Source organism: Tamandua tetradactyla, chromosome 1 (assembly GCF_023851605.1).
Source record: "Tamandua tetradactyla isolate mTamTet1 chromosome 1, mTamTet1.pri, whole genome shotgun sequence".
Classification (NCBI taxonomy): Eukaryota; Metazoa; Chordata; class Mammalia; order Pilosa; family Myrmecophagidae; genus Tamandua; species Tamandua tetradactyla.
Window position 1 is genome coordinate 42,988,493 of NC_135327.1, and position 20,939 is coordinate 43,009,431.

The 20,939-nt window shown below is 42.5% G+C and overlaps 1 protein-coding gene across 6 annotated transcripts in view; it reads left to right on the forward strand.

Moving 5' to 3' along the window:
• Positions 1-383: 383 nt before the first annotated feature.
• Positions 384-20,939, forward strand: part of RRBP1 (ribosome binding protein 1) — a 73,969-nt gene continuing 53,413 nt past the window's right edge. For 5 of the 6 annotated variants that reach the window (XM_077115000.1, XM_077115007.1, XM_077115022.1 and 2 more), the window contains exon 1: positions 385-597. The gene's annotated coding sequence lies outside the window, so the exon portion shown is untranslated. Of the gene's footprint in view, positions 598-20,939 lie in introns of all 6 variants that reach the window. The other variant, XM_077115015.1, reaches the window with a different exon arrangement.

Consider the following 20,939-nt stretch of genomic DNA (forward strand, 5'->3'; position numbering starts at 1 on the left):
CGTACAACCCGCCGGCAATCTGCGCCTGCGAGCGGCGCCGCGGGCCGGGGTGGGCGGGGCCGACTGGCTACACCCTCCACCTCCGCGGGCGGGACCGTTCGGCTCCACCCCGCCCCCGCGCAAGGCAGAGAGCCGCGCCGCGCGGCCCCGCCCTCCCCTGCCCCGCCCACCACGACTCCCGCAGCTCCTCCCCTCTCCCATTGGCCGAGGCGGAGAACCTCCTCTCTGTCCAATGGCTGCCCCCGCGGCCCGGCTGTCCGCTTCCTGACTGGCTGGTGACCGGCGGAGTGGCGGTGCGCGGGCCAATAGGGAGAGGCGGTCCGATGAATGGCTGGCCCGGGTGGGGAAGGCAGGAGGCGGCGATCTTGGCGGAGGGGGCCGTTCGCCAGCTCCAAGGCAGAAAGTGCCACGACTCCACACGCGCGCACGCAGCCAGCTAGCGGCCGGAGCGGCAGACGGGGCGGACGGCGTCGGGGTCGCGGCGCCTGCAGCTGCTCTGGGGCGGCTTCTCGGTAGACTCGGCCGGCTCCTCTCTGCCGGCTCCGCAGCGGCGGCGGCTCTGCCCTCTCGGTCTTCCTTCCGCGTCCCCGGCTGCAGGTGAGAAACTTGGCCGGGCCCTGCAGCGGCTGCGCGCGGGCCGGGCCGTCGGGGCGCCGGGGCCGGGGCGGCCGCCCGCGAGTGACACGTCTGCTTAGCAGCCCCTCCCCCGCAGCCGCCGACCCTCGGGGCTGGCCGGGTGTTGTGGGGGGGGGTGGGCGTGGGCCGGGGCCGAACCCCACGCAGTGGCGTCGGCCGGCGTGCCTCGCAGCGAGACCCCGCCGCCCTCGCCGTCGGGGGAACCGCAGCGGCCGTGGCGCGGCGAGGGGCGCTGGCGTGGGACCCCCTTCCTCCTGGCCGCGCCGTCGGACAGCCCGAGCACCCCGAAGTTGGGCAGAGAAGTTGGCGGCGGGGCGGGGCGGCGCACAGCTGGCGGAGGAAGGGGTTAAGTTTCGGGAAGCGGCCGGATGACGTTGCCGGGCTGGAGTCCGGGCCGGAGGGGGATGGGGGGGCGGGCGGAAGGCGGTGGAGGCCTGCCGGGGCGGCGGGGCGCGGGATAGAATGGGGTATTCGGTCGCGATCTGCTGGTGTTTGCGGGGTCGGAGCGAGGACGGCAACCCCGACGGCGTGGGCCTGGGGCGCGGGGCTGGGAGTGGAGAGGGGGTGCGGCAGCGTCCGGGATCCGGGCGGCCGCGGTGGCAACTTCCCGAGTGCGGGAGGCTGTCCTTGCGCCCCCTGGCGGCGGGGTTGGGGGCACCGTTTTCCCCGGCGAGGCCGCGCGGCGCCCGGCTTGGGGGACGGGGCATCCCGGTCCCTGCCCGCCCCTACCCCCACCCCCGGAGACCCATTTGAATGGGCCCGCGGTGCCAGGCCCGGGCGGAAGCTGGCATCTCCGGCCCGGCCGGCCAAGGGCGCTGGCACCCGGCCTGGTGCCGGCCCCGGCCCACTAGGCTCCCGTGGCTGCGCCCTAAGGAAGAGGAGGGCGGGTTGGGGACCCGCGCTTTCAGTAGGGTATCTGAGGCTTCAGGGACTCCCAACCCCAATTATAATACCTCAGTTGTAACTCTGCGTGGTGAAGTGGTTAAGAGAATAGGCTCCTGAAATCCCGCTCACCAGAAAATCCTCCAGCGCCGTTGTTGGACCCAGGGTCTCGGTTTCCCCGTCTGAAAAATGGGGTTATTAAGTGATTTCTACTTCAGACAAGCTGTTAAGACCCACTGCATATAGGAAGTATTCAACAAATGTTGGCTATTACTGTTGGGATGAGCTTTTCAGCACACGGGAGCTTCGGAAGAGGGTGGCAGTGGAGGTCCAGCTGGTCTTCTGTGGACTTGGGGCTTGCATCTGCCTGGGTCACAGGGTCTCAGTTCTAGGCCATATACTCAGCTTACTGACCCTGCCTCTGCTCAAGGCACTTTACCTCAGGGTCCTTATCTGTACCCTGGAGGTAGTACCACCCTAGGGTCAGGAGAAGTTTGCAGGGAAGTGCTAGGGAACACTGGGACTTTGTGCAAACAGAAGGAAGTTTGGCAATAACTCCCTGGAAATGAGAGGTCTAGGGAGACCAGGAAGTACCATGGAAATGAAACTGCAAGGCTCTCCCCTGGACCTCCCTTGAGGGAAAGTCAGCTTTCTTTTCTTCACTTCACTCTCCCTTGGGGTAGGGGGCCTGTAGATAGTATTTTCTGGGCCAGTAGAGCCTCACATTCCTGGCTCAGGATTGTTCACAATTGCAGCTGCTGGATGTCCCCAAAGACTGAGGTCCAGCATTCCCAGGAGCGACAGCTACAAATTTACACCAGCTCTACTCAGGGAGAGGTCTCCCACCATCCCTGCTTCCCTCCTCCTCCTTCTTGCCTTCTTTTGTCTTAACTTTCCATTGATCTAGTGGTACCTGCAGAAATCTCAGTGATCCTACAGTGTGTGCCTTACTGTGGCGATGTCGTAATTTCATTTATGAACTCTCCAAAGGTCAGCCCACTGTGACCTGCCAACTTGTTTCCCTTCTAGAAAGAAGCTTCCGGTTCTGAGGTCCAGAGATTCCACTTCCCTCCCCATTTAAGCAGAGGAGGAAAGGTGGGGGCAGACCTTCTAGTAGGTTAAAGACTTCCTTTACATGGAGCAGGAAGCCTGGCTGGCAGGAGTCCTGAGCCATTTGAAGCGGGGAGGAGGTCCACCTGGGCTGGGGTAAGAAAGGAACGTTGGGATTTGGAAGCAAGGGGTTCCCTGTGGTTAGCACTTTAGGTGCTATGTTTTAGCGGGTGCTTTTCTTTTATAGTTAGAAATCAGCCTCTGAATTCCATAAACAGATTAAGAAGTTAGTATAGTGTATGCATTTTTTTGGTGATTGGAAAGTTTTAAATAAATCCTGAATCATTGAGTCACATTGATGCTCTGCCTAAATGAGCCCTAACTCAACAAACTGCAATAATTATATAGCGCCAAACTCCGTTTAAATGATTGAATGCAAATGATATAATTGGAATATTGATTTATTATGTAGCAGGGACCCCTGGCTCTTCTTATTTGTTCTTTTATCCCTGGAAACTTTGACTAATAGATGACTAGCACATGGATAAGGAGTCAACAGTCCTTTTGAGACACTAGATTTTTCTTTGCTAAAATCTTGTTTTGGAAGAAAAAAAAATATTGATGGTCAGAATTACTAAGGCAGGGACTGAACTATCCATCTCTGTATATCCCAGGCTGCAGTGATTAAGGTCTGGTGATGTACAGTAAATATAGATGAAATGAAGTAGAGAGCCTTACTGTTAAAATGTTTTCTGTAGCCATTGCACTTTCTTGGAATAAATGAAGCTGATCCTAAGTTGGTTTTTAAGGTTTTCAGTTTAAAATTAGAACCACCTTGGCGTACACTTGGGCCTCATGATGACAAGCCCACTATTGTTCTCATGAGCAGTTGTGTTGCTCCCATTTGATGGATGCAAACGTGGAGGCTCAGCAGGTCAGATTGTCAGGCTTGTCCCTGTGGCCCAGCTGCTGGGTGATACAGGCCAGCCTTTCCGAAAGGTCTTACTTCTACCAGGCTGAATAATTCCACACTTTCCCATGTAGGACATGTAACAAGAAGGTCAAAATTAAGAGCATCAGAAGAAGAAAGACAGGGAATGAGTTGTAAAAGGTGGAGGTACAAGAACATGCTTTTCGTTTCATTTATCAGCTGCCTACTGTGTGCGGGGTCTGAAAACACTATAAATACAAACAAGTTAGGACCTAGTCCTTGCTGAAGAAGCTTCTGCCTAGAGCTGTGCTGTCCAGTAAGGCCACCCCTAGGCACGTGCAGCTATATTCAAATCAATTAAAATGTAAAATTTGTCTTCTTAGTCGTATTAGCCACACTTCAAGTATTCAGAGTCACATTGGTCAGTGTCGATTGAAATCACTTCATCATTGCAGAGTTCTTTTGGATAGTGTGGGTCTAGATCTAGCTTGAATTCTCTGAACATTCAAGTCCCCATTCTTCTTGATCACTTAGAAATATTATGTCTAGCCGTCTGAAACTCCCATTTTTAGGTCAAACACAGTTGACTAGTGGTTCAGCCTAATAAGCTATTCCCTTCAGAGAACATTCTTCCCTTTATCTTTGTATGCATTGTAAATTGCATACCAAGAGGGGGGAAAAAAGGAGCCGGGCACAGTGTTCCTGCCCTGGAGATTTTTACCTAATACCAGCACCATCAAAATGGTCAAATGTACCACATTTGGAAAATGGATGGGTATTAAGTAGACAGCATATGGCTTGTAGTGAAAGTAAGTATTAATTCTAAGTGAGAGAGCCCAGGCAAGGAGGGCCACTTAGCATTATAGAAAATTAACTCAGGGACTTAGGAGACTGTTTTCTAAGGCAGACAAATTCAGAATGAGTCTCCTGAAACAGGCAGTTTGACTCCCAAGTTCTAAAACCCAGACATATCTACTCTGTGTTTTTTAAGCACCGTGAGTAGCATGTCTCTCCCACCTATCTAGCAGTAGAAAGTAACTAATTTATAAAGAGCCATTTGTAATTTTTAAATTATTTTGGCAGGGCTGGAATAGCTACCCAGCTCCCCCAAACCTTTACATATTCCAAATGCTGGAGTTTTCATACTTGACTGGTATAAATTGTTTTCTGGGCCAGTGGCTATTTTCAGAGCTCTGTTATACTCCATAACCTTGAAAGGATTCATTTGATAGTATTTGGGAAGAATTTTGAATTCTCGGCTGGCTGTAGTGGTGGGCTTGTTAATATTCAGTGTACAATAAATGTAAAACCAAAGTTAACTTTAAATGAAGAACCATGAATGATGGGCAACTGTATAAACTTTTGTTGGTCAGAGAAGAGGTCCATGGAGATTGTGCCGGAAGTTTTCATCTATTTATAGTGATAAGGAATATCATCCAGTGATTCAAAGGCTGTAATGAAATACCATCTTAAATACAAACCTTTAACTCTAAACCCCATCCCAGGACAAGGTGTGAAGGAATAAATTTGTTTTAGGCTGTCTTGAGACTGTTTCCAAAACTGGTGGCCTGCACAGACTGAACATTGCCCACACACAAGTGTTTGGTTTTGTCAACTGCGTGTTATTAAACACTTGAGCCACCAATTAAAAATGGAGAGTTTTTTTAAATTAAGATCTTAATTTGGGGACTCTCTTGGGGAAAAAATGGGAATTTTTGGCCACACCAAGACTGCTTTCCTGCCTGGCAACCTTTAATTGGTTGCCCTCTGTGGGCAGAGTGTGTGTTCTTCACCAACATCTACTGTGATTAAGTTACCTGTCTGGCAGTTGCTGGGGTGCCCTGTCTGTTCTAGCAGCTGAGAGCAAGCCTCAGGGTGTAGGCTTGGTTGTTTTCTGCTGAGCTGTGGCATAGAGCTGTGGGAAAAGCCCAGGTTGGGGTTCTAATCCTGGAAATACGTGGTGTGACCTTGGACATGACCCTTCTCCCTGGGCTTTGGTTTCCTCAAGTGAAATGAAATTAGACCAGATGGCTCCCTCCTTCCAGTTGTTAAAGCCACAAAGCTCAGTTTATCTTTATCTCCTCATGCCTGTGTCCCCAAATCAGCAAATCCCATCAGTTATCCCTTCAAAATGCAGCTGGAATTTGACCACTCTCATCATCTCTCCTGGCACCATCCTGATCCAAACTCCTCTCACCTCTAGTCTTGTGTATTTTGGTAGCCACTGAAGTGTTGCCCTCTGTTTAAGACCTCCTTGGCTGAAGTCTTTACAGTGGCCTCCAGGGCCCCAATATTTCTCTAGCTTCACTCCTTCACCCCACACTTGCCCTCTGCTGCAATGATATTGGCCTCCTCCCTGTCTCTTAAGCTCCTGCCTCAGGGCCTTTACACATGTCCTTCCTGCTACCTGGTAGCTTTCTCCCAGATAGTGACTTGGCTCCTCCCCCAGCTCCTTCAGGTCAGTGAGGTGTCACTTCCCTGGCCACCTTATTTATAATCACATGCTTTTCTCCAGCCTACCCCCTTCTCACTGTTCTATTCTCTGCCTCACTTTGCATCATAATGTTGTCATCTGACATTCTGTATATGTGACTTACTTGTCTGTCTCCCCCACTAGAAAGAACCTAGGTGCCCCCAACACAGGCCTGTGTCTGTTTTGTTCCCTGAGGCATCCCAGTGTCCAGAACAGTGACAGGCACCCAGTGGATGCCTATGTTTGCTGAACTTTGAGGAGAAATGGTTTTCAAGTGCTTTCTCGTTTTCTGAAAGTGTATTATTATTTAGTCTGAAGTAGTCTGGATTCCTAGAACATCAGATATAAACACAAAAGCATATTCCAAAGCCAAATGCAAGTGATTGTTGGATTACATCCAGGTAGACTCGGTGGAGAAATTGACAGTCACTCATGGCAGATGGCGTCAAATGTGGCCCGTCCCTGCTCTGCCTGCAGAGTCTGGGGGGTTGCTGTGACTTGTTACAGGAGGCTCGGGTGCTGGTTCTCTCCGAGGAGCCTGGAACCCTCCGGCCAGTGGTATCTCCCAGTGCTGCCCACCTCCCCCAGGCACCGAACATCCTCTCCTTCTCGGTCTGGCTGAGCAGAAGGTGGGGCTAGCCAACCACACACCAAGAAGCAAGATGTTATTTTTGGTTTGAACAATGTGCTGGCTTGCTCTGGGAAGAGGTGGATTTTGTGTTTAGTGAGCAAAAACAGTGTTCCTTAGTGGTAGGAGGGAGAATTCCCTTTCAGTTGACACCACATTCTCGCTTTTGATTGGATTTTGTCAAACTGAGGACCAAAAGGAATAGATAAAAGTAAAGCCCTGCTTCGTCTGGTGCTGTTTCTTTTTTTCTAAGAGAACTTGAGTATGAAAGCCGAGGCCAGGCCATGCTCCATCTGTCTTCTCTATTCTTACTTTTGCTTTTAGGCAAATAAATGAAAAGTATATCCTCCTTTCTAGGGGGAGGATCTTGCTTTACCTGGAAAGGTGAAAGATCCAAGCCATGGGGTATGGTTCTCTGGAACTTCTCATTCAGTGGTTAAAGTATACAATTCATCTGAATCAAAAATTGTTTCTTTGTTTGTTTAAATTAAGACTGGTCTTAACTAGGAATTAGGTGCAACTTTATTTCTATGGAATACATTTCCATTTCCTTGTTAGTTCTAAATATTTGTAGTAATTAGAAAGAACCATAATTTTCAGAATTTAATGCTAATCACAGTGATTCAGGGAAGGAGCCAATGTTGAAGAATAAATGAATTATTGAAACCATTAATGAAAAGTTTTATTAGTACTGGGAACACTTATAAGGTCATTTTGAGCCAGAACCTTAGGTTCCGCCTCTCTTTTCTGGCATCTTTTGCTTCCCCCCACGCCTTTGTGTACAGATTTTAAGAAGTTCCTGAGAATAGTGCAGTTAGCATGGCCTTGTGACCAAGCACAGGTATGTGGGTGCCCTTGTTCTCTAGTCAGGAGATGACTCTGCCCTGACCCCAGTCCTCAGCTACCTCCCTCTCAGGTAGGGGCGACATCGTATCTGTAGACAAGAGAGCTAGGAGGGGACAGTAACATCGCAGGGACTCTTCAGGCATGGAGATGTCCCCTCACTCCCCCTCCCCCACACCCCCACCCCTGCCAGAGCCATTTGATACATTTCCAACTGAAAATGACTTGGAGGCTTTAACTCTACTGAAGTCAAATATACATGGGTCTGTATAGCTCAACAGGTTATTCCTGTGCATCCCCTCCCCTGCCCTAGCTTCTTCCCCCAAAAGCACCTTTTCTGCTCCATCCTACTTGCTTGCCATCCCCAGGGGTAACTGCTCTCCAGATCTCTGACACCACCATTTAGTTTTGCCTGTGTTTAAGCTTTATGCCCTTTTGTGTCATGTGTGAGATTCACCGTTTTGCAGTAGTGGTAGTTCATTCATTCATTCTCCTTGTTGTATAATATCCCAGTGTGTTGATGCACCACAATTTATCTGTTTTACTGCACCTTTGCACTTGTAATTCGAGGTTATTGTAAATAATATTGCCATAAGCAGTCTTGCCCGTCTTTTGATGAAGACTTGTCCATGTTTCTGATGAGTGGAATTGCAGGGCTCAGCTTTAGAAGAGAGTACCAGACTTTTTTTTCCTCAAATGCTTGTATTTATACTCCCACCAGCAGTCTATGAGAGATTAGAAAGTATTATAAAATGGCTGATGTTAAAAAATGACCAGAATGAAGGTTGTTACTATTGATAATAAGTAAATAATTCACTCATGTTGAAGTTCTCTTCTTTCATAGAGATGGAAATGTTTGGCTGGTGGGATTCTTTAATCAGAGATGGGACTTTGCAGAGATGCTGTGAAAGAGAATACATGGGTCAGATTTTATTGGTGTTGAGCAATTGCTGTCCTTAAATCACAAATCAGAGTGGAAAGGCATCTTCCCTCCCATGAGTTAAACCAAGGGAGAAGCTCAGCAGAGCTCTTATCTTGAGGTTGAGTTCTTCATTTTAAGATTAAGTGGATTTCTTAGAGCACTGGCAGGTCAGATACCAGACTTCATTTTGGCCTTGGCACACACATTTCTAACCTGAAATTCCACTTCCTGGAATCCTTGCCTTGTTCCAAGCCCAAGACACCCCTCCTCCTCGGGTCCCTGTATGCCCATGCTTAGATTTGGAAATCTCCCCAGCACAGCCAGGTTATCCCTTTTTCTCGTTAAGAGTTTAATTGGTTAGGATTTGATTTGGTTGCAGGTGACAATCCAGATACTGAAGATGGAGGGGGCGTTTCTGGTGATAGGTGGGCTGGGTTGTCTGGGGTGGGAATATTTTGCTACAAGAACAACACCTTTTGAAAAGTACATGGTGACTTAGAAGAAAAAGATACTGGGGAGTCCAGAATTTCAGTGAGTCACTTAGGAGGGTAATCACAACCCTCAGGCATTTGGCCAACTTGCTGTACCTTCAGGAGGAAAGTGAATTAAAAGGAAGGCCCTCTACCTCCCACCCAGCTCTCTCCCAGGGCCCTCCAAAGAAAGCTGCTTGTGCAGGGCAGAGCCAGGTGGGTGGGAGGGGCATCCTGAGATCACATGACCTGGGTGGTAGGAGACTCTTCAGCTGATTCTGTACTTTAGACAAGGTAGTACCTCTGGGCCAATCCAGAATCAATCAGGTCTTTGAACGACTGCCTCTTGATCCTATTTTTTTTTCTTGTTTTTTTTTTTAATTGTGAGCATACATACATATTGCTCTACATACAAAAGAGCAGTAACTTTCAAAGTACACTGTAACAAGTAGTTATAGAACAGATTTCAGAATTTGGTATGAGTTATAGTTCTACAATTTTAGGTTTTGCCTTCTGGCTGCTCCAAGACACTGGAGACTAAAAAGAAATATCATTACAATGATTCAGCAGAAATACTCATTTGTTAATCCTATCTAGTCTGTTATAACTCTTACTTCTCCTTTGATCCTTTTCCCCATCTTTAGGGGTATTTGGGGTATGACTATTCTAACTTTTTCATGTTAGAAAGTGGTGTCAATAATATGGTATAAAGGGGTTGGAACTAGCTGATGTTCTTGGAGAGGCTGCACCCTCTGGGCTTCAGGACTTATCTGGACTAGGAACCCATCTGGGGATTGTAGATCCTTTTTTTTTTTTTTTTTTTTGCAATTTTCAGAAGAAAATGAACAGTCCTGTAGTTCAGAATAACCAAGCCCAAGAGACTCAGGAAACACTGTGAGTGAGGAGTGAGGTGCACAGGAATAAATCAGTGAAGACATGAAATGGTAGCATCGTTATTAGACAGGTTATAAAACAGCATTCTGTACTAGGTTTATAGTGACAGCAAGACCGAAAATATCAGCAAGGAACAGGAAGCTATAAAAATTATTTAGCAAATTTGAAAAGGAACCAGGAACAACTTCCAGACATGAAAAATTCACTAACTGTAATTAAAAACCCAATAGATGGATTTACCTGCAGATTAGATACAATTGAAGAGAATTGGTAAACTGGAAACCAAAGCAAAAGAAGAAAATACAGAATTTGTCTTAGAGAGCCAATAGATGGATAATTTAGAAGACCAGTTAAGAGTCAGGGAGGATAGACTGAGAAGTTTATCTAATTGGGGTTCCAGGAGAGGAAAGAGATCATGGCCAAAAAGCAGTATTTGAAATGATGTGACTTGAGTATATTCCAGAATGGATGAGATACCCATCAAAACTTAAAAAAAAAAAAAAAAAGGCAAAAACCAAGCAGAATAAATAACAATAAATCCACATGTAGACAGTGCAGTGATATAGCAACAGAGGCAAAAGTCAAGAGTGAGTGAAGGTGAAATGAAGATAATTTTTAAGACGGGCAAAACCCAGGACAATTAGTTAACTGAGAGATCTTTGCAAAAGGAAATTCTCAAGGATGTTCCCGAGGTGGAAGGAAGGTGATGCCAGATAGAAAGTAAGATATAACAAGTAGTGAACAGTAAAGAAAGTGGTAAATATTGGGGCAAATCTAAATAAATGTAAAAGACTATAATAGTCCTTAAAGGCTGAGGGCTACAAAAAGGAGAGAATTAAATACTTGAAAACAGTAACACCTAACTTCAGGGGTAGTGGAATTAGGGCAGAGAGGGGATAAAGGTTTTGTTTACTGCTGGAAACCCTGCTTGTTATTATTTTTAAAAAGGTCATTACTAAAGGATAACTGTATTGCTTCCATAATAGCAGAGGGAAAAAATACACCATGTTAAAGCAGTCCAAAAAGAGCTAAGGAGAAATAAAGAGACAGGACAGATGGGGAAATAATACGCAATAAGATTATAGATTTAAACCCAAATATATCAGCATTCATTTTAAATGTAAATTGATCATTCTAGTTAAGTTATAAAGATTTTAAGAATCCAACTCTTGTTCTGTTTAAAGAGCCAGAAATAATAAAAGTAAAAGAATGGTAAATGATGTACTATGAAATACTATTAAAAGAAAATTGGTGTGGTTAAACAGGTTTTTAAAAAAATTTCTTTGGTTAAATAGATTTTAATGCCAAAAAAAAACTCCAGTGATTATGAAGGATAGGGTTACTTTATGATAAAAATTCAATTGAGCTTGAAGATTTGGCAGTTTTAATTTTCTGAGTCTCTGTGAATGCAGTCATATATATAAAGCAGAAATTGGCACATTTGTGAGAAATGGTCAAATCTATAATCATAATAGAGAATTTTAGCACATCTTAGTAACTGATAGTTAAGCAGGCAAATCAATCAAGAATATAGCTTTTGAACAAGATAATTAGAATGTGGTCTGGTATGACTGTATGAATAAAACGCCACAGCCAACCATTTCATATTCTTTTCAAGCACCTAAGGAAAATTTTCGAAGATTGATCATTTCCTAGATCTTAAAGTCTCAAAAAATGTCAATGGATTAAAATTCTACAGAGCATGTTGCTTGACCATAATGCAGCTGAACTAGAAATATGAATAAAGAGATTTTTTAAATTTCCAAATATATATACTTTTAGTATTTATTTATATTATAGGTCAAAGAGAGAAAGTAATGGAAATTTTTAAGGTCTCAAAATGAAGGACAGTGGGAATATTACCTATCAAAATTTATAGGGTGTAGCTTGGGCGGGCCGCGGTGGCTCAGCGGGCAAAGTGCTTGCCTGCTATGCCGGAGGACCTCGGTTCGATTCCCTGCCCCAGCCCATGTAACAAAAACGGAGAAACTGAATACAATAAAAAAACAAGAAAATGTTTAAAAATGTTTCCCTTTCTTCCTTCCTTCCTTCCTTCTATCCTTCCTTCCTTCTCTCTGTCTTTCCTTTAAAAAAAAAAAAAAAAAATTTATAGGGTGTAGCTAGAGTATGATTTTCAGAGGAATTTATACTGTTACATACACTAAAAAACAAGAAAAGATGGAAATTTATGAACTAAATATCTATCCCAAGAAGTCAGAAAAAAACAAAATATACCTAAACCAATGAGAAGGAAGGAAATAACAAAGATAAGGAAAACATGAAACAGAAAGCAAATATATGTAGAGACGCTCAATAAAGCCAAAAGTTCATTCTTAGAAAAGATGAATAATGTTGACAAATTTCAAGCAAAATTGATCAAGAAAAATGTACAAATATCCAATATCAGGAATGTAAAATGGGACATCACTACCAGTGTTTTAGACATTAAAAAGATAAGTGGTGGTTATGAACGGCTTGACTATGTGCCAAAAAATACACGTGATGCCATAAAATACCTGAAGTATCCAGAGGAGGGGACTTGACCACCCAGAAACGTCTCTACATGGCAAGTTCTGACAACATAAATAAATTCTAGAGAAATAACTATTAACCAAGAAGAAACAAGACCGGCATAGTAGTATAGTTAATAAAGAAATTGGATTTGTTTGCATGTCTTCTCACAAAGAAAACGCCAGGTCCAGATGGTGTCACTGGTTATCTCTACTACACATTTTAAGACTAAGTGTTCCAATTATTCTCAAATTCCTTAAAAAGGGGAAAAAGTGGGAACACTCTCCATTCATTTTAATGCCAGCTTGTTACAAAACCTGACAGTGTGGGACAAAAAATGAACAGTCTATCGCATGTAAGAAAATACAAACAAAACCAAATCTAGCAGTATATAAAATGACTACATTGTATTTATGCTAGGAATGTAAACGTGGTTGTACATTTAAAATGAGTTTAGGGGGCTGGCAGTGGTGGCGCAGTGGCAGAGTTCTCGCCTGCCATGCCAGAGATCTGGGTTCAATTTCTGGTGTCTCCCCATGCAAAAGAAGAACTTATGTTCATCTCCCAACTGGAAAGCTATAGGAGAATAATATGATGACCTTTATATATATGCAAAAAAGTATTTGATAAAATTCAATGTCTAGAGCAGTGGAAGGATAGCTCAGTGGTAGAATTCTCACCTGCCATGTGGGAGACCCACGTTCAATTCCTGGACCATCTACCTATACCCCCTCCCCCGCAAAATTTAATGTCTGTTCACGCAAACTAGAAATAAGAAACAGCTTTAAAAAAAAAAAAAAACCCAATAAAGGATATCTACAAAAAGCCTGTAGCAAGCAACACACTACACAGTGAGGACTTACAGCTTCCTTTTGAAATCATGAAAAATAGGGATGCCTACTGCAGTTACTTCTGAGTCCTACCCTGTACAAAAAGGCAAGAAAAATGAAGCAAAGGTATGAAGGTTGGGAAGAAAGGAACAAAATTGTCATTCACAGGTAATATACTTATGGGTAGAAAAGTTTTAAAAATCTACACGTCTTACTAGAAAAGAGTTTGGCAAAGGTATTAGAAAAATAATCACCCTATCAGAAATCAACTGTGTGTCTTATATGCTAGCAACAAAAAGAAAATGAAACTTGTACATCACTGGCAATAGTATAAATGATGAAGAATCAAGAAATAACTCCCAAAATGTGTATGGTTCTTTGGTGTGCATTATTTTCCTTTATCAGGGCTATTTGTTTCTGTTTCTAGATTTGGTCCTCATAGAGCAACCACCTAACGTAGAGAGTAATATCCCAACGTGCCATTTAGGACATCGTTCATTCAGCAGACAGTTACTGAGTACTTCTTCATGTGCTAAGGTTTGATTGGGTACAATGCCTGACTGACAGACAGATCCCTGCTTTCTGGGAGATTAGTGCCTACTGCAGAATGTTCTGGGCTAGGACATCTTAATTGTTCCATCTATTACGATGTCAGAATTCTTGATTCCTATCTTTTAGGCATATTATCTTCATTAATAAGGTGAAGACTTTAGGCTTCTTGTAAGTTCTTGGAAGGTCTGGGCCTATTTATTTATTTATATTTATTTTTTTAATCTGAGAAAATAAACAATACACTTAGAACCACCAGAAATGGATATCTTAATTAGCTTAAGACATTAAGACAACAAGGAGGTCTGGGCCTATTTAAATACCTGTTTTTCCAAAGATGATTTTATTATTTTGGAGAAACACAAAAACATGTCAGCTTTAAATTTTTCCCCCATAAGTGTAGAAATTAAATCTGAAATGGCTGATGACTAAGCAAAGGCTTATAATAGAATACATTTCTATTTTTAGGGTTTTAATCCTTTAAAATTAGTAACATTGTTTCTTTAAAATGGGAAGTCAGTATATTTCCATTCTCTTAAAATGAGAAATTATTCCAGAATCCATCTTTTAGTTGCTCTGGGGGAGAAAGCTGGTGATAGTACTTAAAAATTTAGATGAAATGAACTGAAAACCCTCTTCTCCAAACATTCTTTAAAAAGTACAGATGAATTTAAAAGTAGTCAAAGAGATTGCCAGAGACCATACACTAAGGCTGAGTGAGTGTCTGGGATCAGAGCTGTAAGCAGACCCTGGGGTAGGGACTGGATATCTTCAACAGACTCTGGAGTGGGGTGGGGTAAGGTGGGATGGGATATTGCCAGCCAGAGTCATTTTGGGGTTTAAGTTTTAATTTCCATATGGCAACAAAGATTTGTCCGAGGTGGGGAGTAGAAACTGAGCCTTGCCTTACACCCCCATTACAACTTGAATCCTTGATGTAAGGATGGAACAGAAAATATTTGCCCAGTGGTTCAGGGAGAAGTGGAGCTTATCTGTTTGACCTGAGCAGGAGAAGTCAAGTCTCTCCAGAGTCTGCAGTAGGAGGCCCATGCCTCATGTAGAAGTTAGTCCCCGGCTGCTGTTTCTCTGGGGGCCCAGTGGAAACAAAGATAAAATAGCCCTTGAGAGCCCACAGCTCAGACTATACAGGATTCCCACTAATAAAACCCCACTAAAGATGAATTCATAAAAGAAGGTAATGAAAAACAGAAAAGGCAAAGAAGTAATACCATGAAAGAAAAAACAATAACTGAAAGGACTGATTATAGAGCTGGTTAGATTTGGCTGTAGAGTGAATTAGTGAAGTGAAGCATATGTCTGAGTTGTTTTCCCTAGTGACAGCACAGAGGGCTCAGGGTCTAAGTTGTAGTTCTGCCAAGAAACAATACGGGCAGGATGGCTTTCAAAGAACCATGGCCAAAGGTTTTTCAGAATTGTTGAAAGACATGACTCCTCAAATTCATAAAACACAGTGAGCCTGAATAAGGTAAGTGAAAATAAACAAACACCTTAAAAATATTTTGAACCCTTAGAATCCCAAAGATAGATCTTCAAAGCAGTGAGAAATTTAAAAGTTATAAAGGAATTAAAGATTGTCTGGCAACATGTTATTGACAGATGGGAGTGAAATGAGGAAATGTTTTCAGGGTTTTAAAGACTGAGGATGTTTTATCAAGGACAGCCCTAGTCAAGAAAGTATGTAGGGAATAAGGAAGACCCAGTAAGAGTGAGATGCAAGAAGTGATGAGCAAATTATGGGGGGAATATCAAGCACTTCATCAGGAAGGTGTTAACAATTTTAATCTTCGCCCAGTGAGATAGTCTCCAGTCCAGATAAATTTAAACATTCCAAGGAAAAACTGACCCTGTTCTCCACGGAGTACGTATGTATTTTTAAAAAATTGACCACACACAAACACCCCAAAAAATTGAGCACAATCTAGCAAAATTCACCAAACATCATATCATTTAAATCTGTAGTTTTCAAAACTGTACACCTACCCGATTGGTAGGCCTCAAAGTCAATTTGGTTGATTGTGAAAGAAAAACCTTTTTAAATGTTTTAATGGCATAGAAAATTCCAGGGTATCACACATACTAAGGTTGATTTGTTTATTATATATGCATGTGTATGCATACATTTATATGCATATAATGGCAGTTCAATCTTCCATATGGTAAGAAAGCTTAAGATACTGCCAACTCACAAGTCAAAGAAGAAATCACATGGGAATTAGAAAATTTTTATAACTAAGTGTGCTGGTTTGAAAGGAAGTGTGCCCCCTAAGAAAAGCCATGTTTTAATATAAATCCCATTTTATAAAGGTAGAATAATCTCTATTCAATACTGCATGTTTGAAACTGTAATGAGATCATCTCCCCAGATGATGCGATTTAGTCAAGTGTGGTTGTTAAACTGGATTAAGGGATGACATGTCTCCACCCATTTGGGTGGATCTTGATTGGTTTATTGGAGTCCTATAAAAGAGGAAATACTTTGGAGAAAGATTCAGAGAGAGCAGAGAATGCTGCAGTACCATGAAGCAGAGAGTCCGCGAGCCAGTGACCTTTGAAGATGAAGAAGGAAAACACCTCCCGGGGAGCTTCACGAAACCGGAAGCCAGGAGAGAAAGTTAGCAGATGACGCCTTGCTTGCCATGTGCCCTTCCAGCCGAGAGAGAAACTGTGACTGTGTTCGCCATGTGCCTTCTGACTTGACAGAGAAACCCTGAACTTCATCGGCCTTCTTGAACCAAGGTATCTTTCCCTGGATGCCTTTGATTGGATATTTCTATAGACTTGTTATAATTGGGACATTTTCTTGGCCTTAGAACTGTAAACTAGCAACTCATTAAATTCCCCTTGTTAAAAGCCATTCCATTTCTGGTATATTGCATTCCAGCAGCTAGCAAACTAGAACACTAAGCATTAATAACGACACTACCATATGACACAAGTAGTCAGATGATGCTACCATAGTACCTAGAGATAAAATTTTCTTGTTCTTAATATTTGCTACAAGGAAAGAGAAAGGGTTGAAAATTAATAAATGCCCATTTAAAAACTTGGAAAAAAATAGAATAAACCAACGGAATTTGGAGGAAGAAATAACAAAAATTATATCAATTGGATTACAACTCCAGAAGCTGATTCTAGAATCGTCATTGAAATGAAATAATTTACATATCAGCCTCTCTGTCCATCCTCCCTACTCCAAGAAAAGATCCCAAAACACCAGGTCCTGACAGTTTTACAGGCAGACTCTTCCAAACCAGGAAATAACAGATAGTCCCAATTTTATATAAACTGTTCCAAAGAACAGGAAAAAAGAGATGAGCCTTGGCTCATTTTTTGATACTAGTATGACCTTGATACGAAGACCAGTTGGAAACAGTGAGAATGGCCTCTTATTTTTTCCCTTAACACAGATTTTACATGCAAATGCTAATAAACCAGATCTAGAGATGTCTTTAAAAAGAAAGGAAGTGTAACCAAGGAGTGCTTGTACCTTGGAAACCACCCTTGTGTTAACATGAGAAATATATAATTGTAATTCAGTATTAGTTGTGAAAGGGGAAATGCCAATCAATGGAGAAATAGCATTTGCTGAAATTCAGTCCCCACTTATGAAAAATAAATGGTAACTGGAAATAGAGGATATGTGCTTAATGTGATAAAAATATTTCTAACAAATACCTCCAGTCAAGAAAATAAATAGTGAAGCATTAGAAGAATTTCTTGGAAACTTACAAGTGAGATGAGGAAGCTCCACTCACCATCTCCATTGAACACTGCATCTGAGTTCTGAACCAACTTTATAAAACAAGAAAAAGGAATGAGAGAATTTGGTTTAGGAAGCAGGAAACAATACTGTTTTTTATTTACAATCTAAAAGGAAATCTAAGAGAATTTCCAAACTCCTAGATTTAATAACATTTCAGCTTAAGAGCTGTGTAAATGATACATATGTGAAAATGAATAACTTCACTGGTTGTCTGTAATTGGAGAACAGAAAAAGTAAGTTGCAACAGGCATCTTTTTCTGATACATTTAAAAGTAGCAATAATCTTACTACCAGCAAAAATTGTGTCTAAGCCATAAGTACATGGAATCTTGAATGTGAGATCTTGTTGATTGATCCAGGTTAGTGTGATGCCCTGATATATCCCAGAGTAATCCAGTCTTCCAAGAAGACTGGAGCGAAGGGAGGAAATATTCAACTCCCCATTTGAAAAATTTCTCATACTCTTACAAGCAGTAGGGAAAACCAAATCAAAAGGCGGAACCCTTGATCTTGGGGTTCACCCCTATGAAACTTATTCCTGCAAAGGATGGGCTAAGCATACTTAAAATTAGACCTCAAGAGTCACCCCCAGAGAATCTCTTTTGTTCAGGTGTGGCCTCACTCTCTAAGCCAACTCAGTAGATGAACTCATTGCCCTCCCCCACTACATGGGACATGACTCTCAGGGGTGTAAATCTCCCTGGCAACATGGAGCAGAACTCCCAGGATGAGTGGGACCCAGCACAAGGGATTGAGAACGCTTTCTTGATCAAAAGGGGTAAGAGAGAAATGAGACAAAATGAAATGTCAGTGGGTGAGAGATTTCAAACAGAGTCGAGAGGTTATCCTGGAAGTTATTCTTATGCATTATATAGTTATCCCTTTTTAATTTATGGTGTATTGGAGTGGCTGGAGGGAAATACCTGAAACTATTGAGCTGTGTTCCAGTAGCCTTGATTCTTAAAGACGATTATAATGATGTAACTTTTACAGTTTGACTGTGGGGTTGTGAAAATCTTGTGCCTGTTGCTCCTTTTATCCAGAGCATGGACAGGTGAGTAAAAATATTATAAACAATAAATAATTAATGGGACAAAGGATAAAATAAATTGGGTAGATGGAAATACTAGTGGCCAATGAGAAGGAGGGGTAAGGGGTATGGTGTGTATGAAGTTTTTTTTTTTTTCTTTTTCTGGGGTGATGCAAATGTTCTAAAAAATGGTTATGGTGATGAATACACAATTATGTGGTCTTGTGGGCCATTGATTGTATACCATGTGTAGAATGTGTGTATATGAAGATTTATCAATAAAAGTATTTTTAAAAAGAAAGTGTGTAAGACTTTTATAGAGCAAATCATAAAACCTATCTGAAAGTGTAAAAGAACCTTTAAACAAATATAATGCTATACCATACCATGTACATTGATGGCAAGCCCCCCATATTGTATAAATACCAGTTTTCTCTAAGTTGAGCTGTAAATTCAGTGTGGTTCAAATAAAATTCCCAGTTGATTTTTTTTTGAGGGGGGAGGGTGCATTAGCCAAGAATGTACAGGGCATAATACAGGGCATAAATATACTGATGGAACAAAGTATAGATAGCCCAAAAACAGATCCATGTATAGTTTAAACTCGATGTGACAGATGACTGTGTGAGTCTGTGGCGGAGAGAATAAACTAGTCAGGAAATGGTTCTAAGTAATTAAACTAATGGGGAAAATTATTTCACTGTTTCCTGTCATATACAGAGATAAATTCTGGGTGATTATAAACCTAACTGGAAAGATTTTAGAAGAAAATAACAGTAAAATGACTTGTGCCATATCTCCAGCAAGGGAACCTGGAGGCTTGGAACTGGGGGTGCTTGGAAGATCCCTTACTTTGTGACATTATGATCTTTTTGAGCATAAATGGATAAAAATTATTTAAATTTAAAGGAAAAGGACACTTTTCCTTTTAAAAAGTAAAAGGAAACAATCTTTTTATGACTCCGGAGTAGTATCTATTAAATAAGAAGGCAAATATTAATAAATTTAATTACATCAAAATGCAATACTATACCAAAACACTGTATATTAATTGAAGAAGAAGCCACAGACTTGACCATGTCTAATACAACAAATCATTACCATCCAAAATATGTGAAGAACACCTACAGATCAGAAAAAGCAAAAACAAAGGCAGACAACCCAGTAGAAAAATGGGCAAAGAACATGGACAGGTAAACACACAAAAAGAACTGAAGGAGTAGTTAACCTGGGAAATGCAATTTCACATCTACCCTACTGGCAGTGTGTTTAAATTTGGCAATAGCACAAGTGGGAAAAGATGAACAAGGAGCGCCTTGCTTCCCTGCTGGGGGAACATAGGCAGCCAGGCCCCCTCTGGGGAGCCATCTGACAGCATCCTGTGGAGTAGGTGTGCCCACCTGCAGCCGGCAGGGCTGGTTCTCTGAATCCATCCTAGGGAAATGTGTGCATGTGACACAAGGCAGCCAGTATCCAGGTCGTACTGCGGCTCCACGTGAGGAGCATGCATTTTAAAAACCTAAATGCACATCGTAAGAGCAGAGACGATTTTTTGTGATCTAGTTATAATATATATGAAAGTTAAACACGAATGAACAAGAGCTATATGTATTTGTGTGAATAAATCTCAAAAACAAAATTTAGTCAAATAGAAAAAAAAATGTGCCAGATAACACCTACAGTATGTCATTTATACAGCAGTCGCCAGTACGCAAAGCAATATTTTGTTTGCAGAGAGACACTTTAGTAATGTAAGTACAAACCCATGTGAAAATGGTAAATGACACATTCATGCATAGGCTCTCTTGAAGAAGAGGTGGTGGTGGTTATCTTTTTTAAATATCTGAAGTAAACATAGTAAAATGTTAGGATTTGATAATCCTGGGTGGTGGATAAGTGGAGGTTATGATATTTTCCTCCTTTTTCTTTTGTATATTTTTACTTATTTCATAATATGTCTTTTAAAGTCTGGAAATAGTGATCCTAATGCAGCCACATCCACTAGGGGGTCTATTTTGTATCTCCTGTTTCGGTCTCATGCCTTCCTGGAAGCTTCCTTGTGCTCGAGAGATGGATCTGGTCTCTAGACCATTCCCAGCCCATCCCACACTCCTGTCCCTGAGCCCCTCCAAGCTTCCCACATGCATCCATGGTGGGGCAGCTGGTTAGTGATGAGACCCGCTCCACGGGAGCTACTCCCCACATTCGGGTTGCCAGATTGTACTGGACTGGCTTGGTTGGGCCACAATAGTTAGCACATATGTGCCATGTCTGAAGAGTTTGGGGCTTCTACTTAGTTTTGCCCCGTGTTTTAACCCTCTAAGAACAGGAGAAAAGCCATTCTCCTGAGTTAAACACTTCATCTGGGCCCCTGGAGGTGAGTGGGTAAATCTCACCTGGTTGAGCTAGGTGACCCCAAGTTTGGGGCCTCCTGCATCCTTCCTTCACAGGGTCTCCAAGCATTTGCGATCATAAGAGTAGCAGTAGTAAGTGCAATTACAAATTT